This window comes from Agelaius tricolor, unplaced genomic scaffold (genome assembly GCF_023055355.1).
Source record: "Agelaius tricolor isolate 1412-34295 unplaced genomic scaffold, bAgeTri1.0.p SCAF_5, whole genome shotgun sequence".
NCBI classification, from domain to species: domain Eukaryota; kingdom Metazoa; phylum Chordata; class Aves; order Passeriformes; family Icteridae; genus Agelaius; species Agelaius tricolor.
Window position 1 is genome coordinate 28,111,044 of NW_027269265.1, and position 12,528 is coordinate 28,123,571.

A 12,528-nucleotide genomic window follows, 5' to 3' on the forward strand; every position below is an offset into this window, starting at 1 on the left:
TAAATATACTTGCTGTCTGATTACTGTTTATGATATTAAGAAATTATGATAACCCTTAGTAAATCCTCTTTTTTTTTTCTTTCTGCAGATAGAGATGTTATTTTTAAGTTCTTCTTCAAAACACATCTGCCTGGGGAAAGTTTAGATCCAAACTCTTAACAGCAGTGTGAATACATTGTACAGATTTTTTTGTGTCTTACTTTATTTTATATGCTCATGATCCTAGTTGCTGCTGAACATGGATATCCTCTGCATGAAAAGAAAAATATGTACAAAAATTCCCTAAATGACAATTTAAATTCCATTAAAATAAATTTAAATCTACATCTGCAGTTCTAGAGGTAAAGCTGTTTGAAATACATGGAGAATAAAAGCATTCTTAATTCTTAAAATGACAATTTTTACCTAAATCATATCAAATTTGTGACAAGACACAAACTGCTGAGCTTTTGACAGCTCACTACTTAAAGAAGCATATAAGTAGCAATAAAAAGACTTTAAAGAAGAATTTAAGGGTAACTGTAGCATTATTTTGTTATTCAAATATTTAAAATCCTGCATAAATCAAAGACAAGATACCTAGTTAATTTATAAGTTCCTGCTGAACTTCTGAAAATATTTTAATATTGTTTCACTGCCTCAGTGTTTGCAGTCATGAATACATCTTGATACTGACATAATAGCACATCTTGAATATTTGCTTACAGTTGTGCAGCATTAGAAGGATGTGGACCTGATGGAGAAAGTCAAAAGGAGGGCCCTGAAATGATCACAGGGAAGAGACAGAGAAGGAACCAGATAGACCTTATAGCATCTATCCAGTACTTAAAGCTGGAGAGGGACTTTTTACTGGGGCTTGTTGTGATAGGACTGGGGGAATGGCTCTAAACTGAGAGAGGAAGCTTTCCCAGAGGAGCTGTGGCTGCCCCATCCCTGGGAGTGGTCAGGTTGGATGGAGCTCTGAGCAATCTGCTCTAGCAGAAGATGTCCCTGCCCATGGCAGGTATTTGGAACTAGAAGATATTTAAGTTCCAACACAAACCAATCTATGATTCTATCATATAAAGCAATATGAAATCAGAAACATCCTTGATATACAATACCAGATACATGCCAAATAACCTGTTTATCTAGTTAATACACAACCCAATATTCCTACTGATTGTCAAGCTGTTTTTATTCAGTCATTATTTACCAAATTTGACAAAGAAAGAGAACACAATGTTCATTTCTAATAGCAAGCTGGGGAGAGTTGGAACAATTCTGAAGGTCAAATTTAGAATTCAAAGGGATCATAATAAACTGGAAGAGCAGTGAAAAACCAAAGAAATGCAACAATTTCTATATCTCCATTGTCCCTATTTGAGGAACAAAAACAGCGCTAATACAAAAATGGAGAAAATACAAGAATGGAAAGTTATTGACTTATATTGGGACAAAGTACCATGAAAATAACAGCAAGTATTTGTCACTGGAAATAGAAGTGCAAGATAAAGTGCAAAGTTATTATAAAGGTATCTAAGCAAATCTTTCATGTCAGTTTATGTTTTTTCTACAAAAAACATTAATAGTATGATGTCATAGGAAACCAGTGTCACTGATCACATTGATAAATGTCCCTTTTGTCCCATGTCAATGGGATCAATAATCAGGCCATATATAATGGCCTTTTATGGGTGATTTATTAAGACCTTGTGGGTAAAGTGATGCAGTCTGAATATTTCTAACAGGTTATAAAACACTATTATTTTAATGCAATACCAGGAAAATAAGATGTAGATGTGAATGGAATAAATATAGTTGAATTTTGAACAAAACTTTTAAATACAGAAAGTAGAAAACTATATTCAGTATCCACTGCAATTCCTGGTACCAACCACCACACTTTTTAATCCGTTTATCACATTTTTTATTAGCTGAAAGATAAATCCACATTTTCCCATCCAGTCTGCCTAATCAAGTTTGTATAACTAGACACTAAAGGTGAAAAATGATAAATCTAAATTACTCATGCAAGCTTTACTTTATGTATGTCAAAGTCATTTAATTACAAAACATGAAGGTAAAGTAATATATGAAACTTGTTATGTCACTTGAAGCATATCTGTGTGATATTTACCTCCATGACTCTTGTACTTGGCTCTCTCATTTTTCTTCTGCGCTGTTAGTGTCAAGAAACTGGCAGGACCATATAGCTTTACGAAATGGAGGGACAGGATGCTGTGACACAAGACCAGTGACTAACATTGATGAGAATGTTTTCAGTACCAAGGCACCTCAGAAAGACCAGGCTTGCATCACCAGATTTAATCTAAATGAGTAGTATATCTTGATTCAATACATTTGGAAAATACCACCCCTTACACTTTATTGTGTTTCAAACAATAAAGATTTTAAAATGGTGTTACATTTCATACAGAGGGGAAGGTACAGTACAGTTAATGAGCTGATTTGAAGACATTAAGTTGGAGCAATCATCATATGAAACCATCTAGATGAAGGAGATGGGCATGATTTTGGTCAATTTACTTGAAAAGATAAAACCTCAAGGAGCTAAAATAAGTTTATCCATGATTTTATTTTTAAAAATCCACATGGTGAGTGCTATCTCACAAGATAAATTTTAATGTAATGTACAATTCTGCCCCAAAATTGGAAGGAGCAGGAAGATGAATGCATACAAAAACTCAAATTATCATTGCCTAATATAAAGCTTAGGAACTCAGACTATCTATTCCTGCTTGTTAAATGCTGTAATTGTTGTTTACTCATTTTGTTGCTTAGCTTGTTTGTTTTTATTGATTTTGTTGTTGAGTATTTTGTTGCATTTTACGCCTATTGTGGTTTGAGTTTATTGTGTATTTTAATGCAAATGTGTTTATAAGTGAATTTGTATTGCCGAGGGTCTTTCTATCTTGCTTTTTTTCTTAACAACTTTACATCTGAAATCTACCATGCTGCCCAAAGGACCTCATAGCACACTTGGCTAAGTGACAAGACTGTACTTGTTGATGAACACATTCACTGCATCTAAATAATCTGCCAGGATAGAAAGATTATGAAAACGTCGGTCAGAACAGTTTCTAGGAACATTAACATTAATGTACATGGATAGTAAGCAATTCACATGGACTCAGGAAAGCACTGAGAATAATTCTGATAGAATCAACAGAATCTGACCCTCTGTAATCTTAAATCCTGTTCCTGAAAAGTTCTCAGTGATGACAAATCTCTTCATTTATGCTGAATCTGGCAGACTTTAGGTATCTGAAAGACAAAGAATCTGGCAATTTAGCCTAAGCTATTTTCTGTCTGTCATGTAAAACTATGCCAAACTCTTCTTCGCTGGTTTAGTTCAAACATCAACTCTCTTCTTAGTAGGCATCCTATATGGATTTTTAGAAGAACACAAAGGGTTAATTTCTTTTTTCTCTGTGCAGTTTCCAACTTGAACACGTCTATGAAGACATTGCTTTGAAGATAGATAACATATTTCAAAGTCCTTTAGAAACATGCTGTAATGGACATTTTAAAAATAATTGGGAGTCATATTGCCAACATAAAACAAGACAAATATAGATTCTTTGGCAGATCTACATGCATATATCTGCTGAGAGCTATTTGAAAAGTGAAAGTATTATCTTAAAGCCAATTGTCAATCTAAACACAGCCAACAAGCCTGTATCCACAGAGAATTAAGCATCAACAAGGATTTTATTTTTTTACAAAAAACTCACTGCTTGTCTTGTGGCCTCAAGGTATTATAGCAGAAATATTAATGAAATTAGAACAGTACTGAATTCCATATTGATCTTGCATAGGGAGAAAATGGAACAACAGAAACAGCTTTCAAGAATTAAACATTACTAAATTAGGAAAAAAGCCTCAATATTTCCCACATTCTCACAGAAAAATAAATTGTTTTTAACTCTTGATCTCTCTCAATGCTTTCCTTGATGGTAAAAGTCATGGAAAGTTTTGTCAATGACTGTAAAAATGTGATCCACTGCTCTTACTCCTAAGAAAATATTTTGGCCTAAGAAATGAGAACACTATGCAATTTAACAGTGCATATTAGATGTACTCTCATTTAAATTTATGTGCTAAACACCTGCTATCAACTATGCAGTATTTTAAAGTTTTATATACTTTGTAAGTAGATTTCAATACTAAAATCTGTTACAAATTACTTCTACTTGATTAAATTTTCTTCTGCAGCCTGTCTGTCTCTGCCTGATGTGTCTAACTCAGTAGCTGGGGAAGAAGTGTCTTCTATCAATCAATGACAGAAAGTGCTGAATCTGAAAATGCTGACTGAGCACCATGGAGGGCAGTCAGGTTTCTGATAGCAGTCAAGGGAAGTCTAAAAATTTCAATATGAGTGTTAAATGCCTTTTCAAAAGATATTCAAAGATTAATCAGGAAGAAAAAATCATGCTCAAACAAAAGTGCTCAGATAAACTCATTGATCTAATCTGTAAATGATTGGCATTTACAGAACAAAATAAAAGAATTCTATTACCCCAGCTGAACTTTCTCCAATGACAATGACTAAAATAATAAGGATATGTTTCATGATTATCTTCTCAGTATTGTACATCAAATAGGATTTTAAACAAACAAGAGAGTGAGTAAGTAAATATATTACAACCATTTAAGAGTTCATTCATGGATGGATGTTTATAGCGGCATGTAACTTCAGTAATGACTATCTGATATTATAACTAATTTCCTTGAATAACAGCAATGCTATCCATTGCTATGAGACAGTGAATAGTATTCATTTTCATTGTCTAATAATTAGTTTACATGTAAAATATATGCAGAATTTAATTTGTAATAAATATATGCATATGTATAGTAACAGCTGCAGACCTGTACATCCTGTCACGAAAGTATAAAATTATCATTCTAAGAAACAACTGTAATTGTTTGCAATTCTGTTTAGGAGGGGCAAATTCTTTCTGTCCAACCTCATTATTTTCCAGGTCATTAATAAAGTTTTCATTCTTCACGTACAGAAATTAACTATGTAAAATAGCAACTGATGCTAGGAATTGTGCATCTGAATGTTGAACTAAGTTTTTATTTTGTAATAGTGTTTTCTTTATTTTGAGATCCTTATTTTCAAGCCATATTTTTGAAAATACTGGCTTTATAAAATACAGGGAGCTCCCCCATCAAAGAAGGATTTGGCAAGACCAAAATTGCACAGGTAGTGCCAACAGAAAAGAGCCATGTAGAAGAATAGGAACTGATTTTCTGTAAAGCCAATTGATTTGATAATTGTAGACCATATTGGCAGACAAATTCAAGATGTCATTTAGCAGTGCTTTTTCAAGGTTAATGAATATGCTTGTCTCTGGCTAGTAAGAACAGCATCACTATGGATCACAATTATCTTCTTACAATCATCTGTTGTTTACATTGCACAGAGCAATGTGTCATTTCATAGATACTAAACTACCTATTTTATGTTCTGCCCTGCATAAGGGAACTTTTGCATGCACAAGGCAAATGGGCTTCACTGAGTTCCTAACATGAAAATTCAAAGTTTTTAAACAAAAATTCTATTTAGGAAGAGAAAGGACCATGGGCCAAAAGCTGGTTAAGAGCTCTGAAGCTGCACTTCCAGAGAAGGCATTTTTTCCTTGGTTAATGTCCCATTCAGGATACTTCCAGTCTTTTATACCAGGACTGTGTAGTTGCAATTGAATCATTTTGCATTGGTGATAGTTTAACTCTATGAAATTTAATCACTTGCTTAAATTTTCGATGTTAATTTTTTAATGGATTCATTATTTCATCAACATACAGTTCTGATGGAGTAGTCACCATCAAATGGCAGAGACACTCTCAAAAACTGGTAAACATTCTGTTATCATATGTGTACAAGTAACCAGTTATTTTCTTTCCAGTAAAAGAAAAAAGAACAAAAAAGTTCAAAAAAAAAACCCTCCAAAACAACCATATTCCTTGAATAAGAATATTCATCAACTTGTTACATTTTTTAGCATATTTTCTCCCAGTTTTCTGAGAAATTCATTCATGCTCATAAGAATCATACTTAAGATCAGCAAACCAGTTTGTTGGAATAAGAGAGATGTTCACTCAGGCTTTCTGCTGAATAGTTTCTAGCATTTTATTCTATTATCACAGGTGTTTAATGTTAATGTTGAAAGAAATTAAGATCATAAAATTAAGAACATAAAAGAATGACCTTGCAGACTAGATCTTGCCTTCCAATAAACAGTATCTTTCAAATTCCTCTTTTATTACTTATGACAACATATGTTCATTATTTCATGGAGACATTATATATCCATAATATTAAGTTGATCAAGATCAAACTCTTGAATTGATGAGTTATAAGATATGAAAAAACAAGAAACTCGACTCTTTGTCCATGACCAGAAAATAAGCTAAATTTTATTCTAAAGAAAACTTAGACATTAATGTATTTTTCCTGTTATTACCAAAGCCTTTAATGGCTGAGTTTCAAAAAACAACAATAATAACAAAGTCTCATAAAATGTGTACAGTAAAAATGTAGCAATTCACACTGTTTAGGAAGTTCCATTACATATTTCTGTATTTTATGATTTTATGCAGTACCATAGTAAGACAATATATATAAAAACAAAGTAATATATCTTAAAACACACTTTCTTCATTTCTTTGAGAAGTATAATTTTGTTAGGATGCTACTTCATAATTGGCTTGTAAATGGTCAACATTGCATTTCGCAAAAGTAGTATATTCTAAGTAATGCAAAATTTCATTAAAATACAGTTACAATATCTTAATCTAAAATGTAAAAGTACATATTAAAAAAAGTGTACGGAAATATACAGATTCATAAATAATGAATTATGAAAAATTGACTTCAGAAAAATAGATATATATCACCTATGAAAACTCACATCACTCAAAACTCACTTATTTTTCACCTTCCAGTGGGGAGAATTTGTTCATTCACTTTTGAGAGTGGAGTTTAATCTGTGTGTTTTCTACACTATTCTCAAGCTTCCCAACTGAAATGCTATTAATGTAGCTCCTTTTTGCCACTGTGAAACCATTCTTAAAATGAGCACAAGTACCTGAGCATACCTGCACCTTGCTTCAGTCAGCACCAAAACCAGAAGAATGGCTAAAAAATACTAATTATTACTTGTTGGACAGTAAAAATTAAATATCTTTTTCATATAAATGCTTTTCTGATACTTGAAGAACAGTGGTCTACAAAAGTTTTCTTAGGCAAGGACTGAAATGTGACACTTCTCCCAAAATTCATTATTTTCAAAAGGACAATGATAGAAAACAGAATGAAAGCAAGCAAATAAAATTTTTGAAAGTCTTAATGTTTTCAACTTCCCCTCTGTCAAATAATGCATTGTCACTGGTATCCAAAGTAAAGAACCTTCTCAGTCCAGTGATAAGAAATTTTAAGTTGAAAGGAGAAATTAGCCTTTTCTTTTATGTTTACGAAATGATAGAAACTATTTCTTTAAAAAGTTATGTCAGTACAACCTAGTGATTAAGTTTATTTTTTATTTCCAAGTCTTTCCTGGGTAAGCAACAAACTACATTTGCATCCATCCAAAAAAGTATTATTGTAGAATTTTCCAATGTGCCAAACAGGTGGCCAAGTAGCATGGGCAATTGAATCACTCATTCAGTTAGTCTTATTGATGGAAATAAAACAAGGTAAAAAAGAGGACAGAAAACAAGTTGAATTTGAATGCATTTTTTGGCTAGTAACACAGAATGTTTCATATTTACATACCAGTATAATCTTGTGGAAAAGTGAGAATTGCAATGTAATTACCCAGAGGCAAAAGGAAGAATGTGCATGGGGCGACGTAAAAATGAAAGAATTTAGTTTGGCTGAAAAAACAGTCAAGATCCTTAATTAAACATAAATTATTAACACCACAACATCAGACTGAAATATTCTTCAAATTTATGTGAGAGCACTTAGGTTCCAGCTCTAAAGTCTGGTGTAACTTTTTCTAAGTACCTGAAGACATTAGGCAGTTTGCGTTGAGCTGGATTCCAGATGTTGTTCTGAAACTTGATGCCAGAAATAGGTTTTGCTTTAGTTTAGAAACCATTTCAATGATTTGTTCAAAGCTCACATGTAAAAAAAAGGCATTTCTTGGTTTGCTGCTTGAACTGTTTTGTCAAACTATGTCGCTATTAAGTCTAGCATCGTGCCATTTGAAGATTGTGACTGTGAAAAAACAGCTATTTACATAAATGTATTCAGCCATTTTTATGCAGTTTCATTTTTAACTGCATTGATTGCTATCAGCTCTGCTAGATTGCTTTCTTCTAGTCCAATTAAGTTCAGAAAAAATCCCTGACTAGACTTTCTCAAAGGAACAAAATTATTGATCATCATATTTCAATACTGGCTCACCACATCCATTGTAAGAAACAACTGAAATCTTAACAGGTACTTTACTCTTGAAAGTACTAAATGTGATAAGAAAAATATCATTACCTACAGCTATCACATGACTGGTGCAAACTGTGCATCTGATCCAACTCCCAATAATGTCAATGGCAATGTTTCCATTGTTGTCACTGGTACAAGGTCAGTTCCTGCAGGGGAAAGCTGTGTCCATCTGTAATCAGTTGAAAACAAAATGAAGCCAGAATATTACACCTTCCTCTCAGATACTGGTGACTAGAGGACTTTTGTTAAAATATTTCACAATAGGTTCATAGTTTGGTTTTTGTTTTGCAGTATAACATCCTCCTTCTATCAGTGCCAATATTCTTAAGAAAAGGTAAACTTTGAAAATGAAGGACCGCAATAACTTGTCACTATGGAGCCAGGCAAGACTTCCAGCTGCACTGTTCTGTGCCTAAATGCCTAACATGTGTTTTAGGCCAAAAAGAAATGGGGGAGGGAATACTGATACTGGAAAGCATGAGAAAACTTAAGTCAGTGCACAGACCTTACTTAATGAGGAGTTAGGATGGAATACAAACATTTACATTTTTAAATTATGAAAGTTTCAAGCACTGGCTCTCAAGGAGGAATGTGCTGACTTCAGCAATATGTTAGAGTCTTTAGTATTTAGCTCTTCTCAGCAAATCCACAGTTTATCTAGACATCCTGGTCATACCCAGTCAAAGCAAAAGGGCTTCCTAAAGAGCTTATGAGAAGCTTCACATCTCAAAATTAAAATACTATTTTTTTCTAATATAATTATGAAAAAAATCAAATTTCTTATTTTGAAAATTTAAAAACTCTTTTGCAGTTGCAAAGGATCTCTGCAGGCTCTTATTCCTGTTTTCTTCCTTTTAAAATTATGATCAGGAGGGAAGATGAACAACTAAAATTCTAGTTTATTTTCAAATATTTCTTCCCATGGGCATCTTTTTTTATTCCCCAGAAAAATAAAAACAACATGCCATTTCTTTTATAAAAAATATTTAAGGATTGAGGCACATACTTTTTTTTTAATAATGTGTTTTTTGTATTTTGGTTTGTAGGAGTGGGAAAGCAGTCAAATGAGGAAAAAAAGAGCAAAACACCCAAAATAAGGAAATGCATAGATGCAGTTCTATGGATCTCAGTTGCCTCTCAGTTTTGCCTTCTGGCAATCTGGTTCATAGAGTCATACTATTCTTGATCATAGCTTATTTAAACCCACACTACCATAAGCTACGTAAGTATTGCTTTCACTGAGAATCATTACATCCCTTACAGACCTTACATTCCCTTCTTTTTGGCTTACTGCTTTTACAGAGATTGCAGCAAGGTCTCTGTCTTTCACAAAAACTCCAGACGTGAATTAATTCCCATAACATTCGTTCAGGAAAAAGTCTGTTCTATTGAAACTGAAAAGCATAGTGCATTTTTGTTGCTCTTATTGTGCAGGTCTGATTAGTAAAGCCATTTTGCCAGCACCTGTCATTCTTGCAAAATTTCAGACCCACTTGTAAGAGTGATGATATATTATATCCTCTTCTATCAAACAGTTGTCCAGCAAGTCAATCAAATATGCAGCAAGTCAATGAGAAAAGCTTCATTTTCAATCATCTACTGCATTTTCGCTGTTTGGACAAACAGTAAGACATTTCTAGTCATTCAATATGCAGACATATTATCAAATGCATTCTTTTTTCCAACAGTGAAAAAAATACCCGTAAAGGTGAAATCCACAGCAGCAGTAAAATTGACACCATTTTTATGTAATACACTAAACAGTACACTGATCAGAGTGACAGGGAAACCATCTTATTATTTTATTGTGCAAACTCCTTTCTCCCCACTCCCAAGAGGTGGGTCAAAGAACTAGTTTGTAACAATATTCTCAGTTGTTTAAGTAGACCTTCAATAACCGTTCACAGTTATTTCACTTGCATGAAGTGCACGTGAAAAATGACATGTAAATGTCTGTCAGGTGTCTTCCTATGCTTAGACTAAACCAGGGAACAGGAGAAGAGAGAAAGAAATAGGTTCATACCTGGCAACCTGTTACTTGTTAGTGCATGGCTTCAGTATAGGGTGCAGGTACTATGTTATTTGTTCATAAGCGAGATGCGTAAGTGGACCTTTCTGTTCAGGAGGAACAATCAGAAGGCCGAAAATAACTTACAAGAAGTTATTGTACTGGGGGGGCATTAAAATAAATTATGTAAGTTTCAATAACATATGGGAGTCATGTCCTTGTTGAACACCCTCCTCTAATAGGAAAAACACCAGCCCCAAAATTCTTGATAAGATGATGCACGGTTGTTTGCCGATCCTGAGTCCCAAGATTTAAGATCAAAGGCCAGGCCAAACAGGTGGAACACTCCAGTCAGGCAAATGTAGCAATTGGGCCTAATTGAAAGAAGAAAAACATACTGAGAAAAGATTCAGGAACTAAAGCAGGAACCAACTCAAGGCATGAATGCAAACTCCAAGACAACAGCATTAACCTGCAGTAGATCTTCTGAGCAGCAGTAACTACTGGCTGCTCTGCTGTCATGTGGAGCTGGCAATATCCAAAGGCTTCATGCAAATGAAAAATAAAGTGATTGTAGATGGATAGACAGCTTAACAGAGTAGTAACTATACAAAAGTATCAAAAGTATTTTTAATATTTTGCTATGCACTATAACAAATAAATGGGGCATGGTCAATGAAACTTCATAGGAGGAAAGAGGGTTTTGTAAATGTAGTGCAAAAACAGGAGAAAAAAACATGCCTGTTCAAAAAGTTAGGTTAACAAAAGAGATTAGAATCATCGACTGCATCAACTGATATTGTCACATAAAATATTAATGGTGTTTAAGGGAGAATCAAATTGAATGTGGTTACAGGCTTCAGTGACAGGCAGGACAGCAAATGTTTCCCAGTTATCAAAAAGAAGTGTGAGACAGGAGTAATTAAGGGCTCTGTGCTAGTTTCTCTAGGCTTGCAGCATTGTTAGAGGAATTGTGAAAGTGACAGGAGAATTTTAATTTTGGAGAAAGCCACATCTGTAAAACAAAGGCAATTTTTCAGGAACAATACAGAAAGGAAAGTTAAACATAATCTTACAGGGGAAAATGTAAACTTAGAAGTGTCATGACCCATTCCAGGCCTGTCCAAACCAATTCAAATCCAGCATGAAGCTGATTTCTACCATCTTTGGGGTCACTGGCATCACCAGCAATAACAAATGCCAAATAAATGACAGTCAGATATCACAAACATTTATAGAAACAATGGCTACCTTCCTGGCCAACTTTAAAAACCCAGGACTTTGGAAATTACTCGCATACACCTCTGCAACTTACAGTGAAAGCCAGGCCATTTCTTCAGATTCATCTCAATCATTTAAACACTAAGGTTGTCTCTGAGCTGACCAAATGACTATACTGACCTGAGAAATAATCATTTCTCAGTTTGAAGAAGTGTTGAAGTTTCATTGGTTTTGTGGTTTGTTCCCTTCCCGGAAGAGAGAAAATGTGGCTGGAATGTTGTAAGCAATAACAGAATTTGATGAAAGCCTTTATTTCCAACTCAAAGCCATTCTCTTTTGAAAATTGATTTCAGCTGATGTATTAGCTGTTGTTTGTGTGGTATTCCTTTACTCACTGTCAAAAATATAAAATATCCATAACTGATTTTCCTCAGTTTAATGCACTGAAATACACCTTAAGAATGATAGAACTCTTATTGTCACAAAGAAAAGTTTAAACACTTCAAATTGTATCCTACAAACTTTGTTTATCTTGAGGAATATCTTTTCATCTGTGGAATGGGTACAGAAAACTGAATGGTAATATATTTTCAAATGGGAATACTCACACCAGCAATTCACCTTTATTGCAAGTTATGTTTGATTAAACAATTGGTCTATTCATACAGATATTTAGTATTCATACAGATATTTAGTAGCATATTAGAGCCATTTAGTAGCAAACACAAGTCCCAAAAAACTTTTCTGCTATTTTCAGTATATACTACAGAAATATAGTATTACTATCCCCTATTCTTTTTTCATAAGCTGCTGTGGTAACTGAGAATTAGCTGAATAT

The 12,528-nt window shown here is 33.8% G+C and overlaps 1 long non-coding RNA gene across 1 annotated transcript; it reads right to left on the minus strand.

Moving 5' to 3' along the window:
• Positions 1 to 5,764: 5,764 nt before the first annotated feature.
• On the minus strand, positions 5,765 to 12,233 carry LOC139589994 (uncharacterized). The gene is made up of 2 exons (XR_011679183.1): positions 11,785 to 12,233; positions 5,765 to 10,843 (listed from the first exon to the last, which is right to left on the minus strand). It is a non-coding gene; the product is annotated as an uncharacterized lncRNA (long non-coding RNA).
• Positions 12,234 to 12,528: the final 295 nt, after the last annotated feature.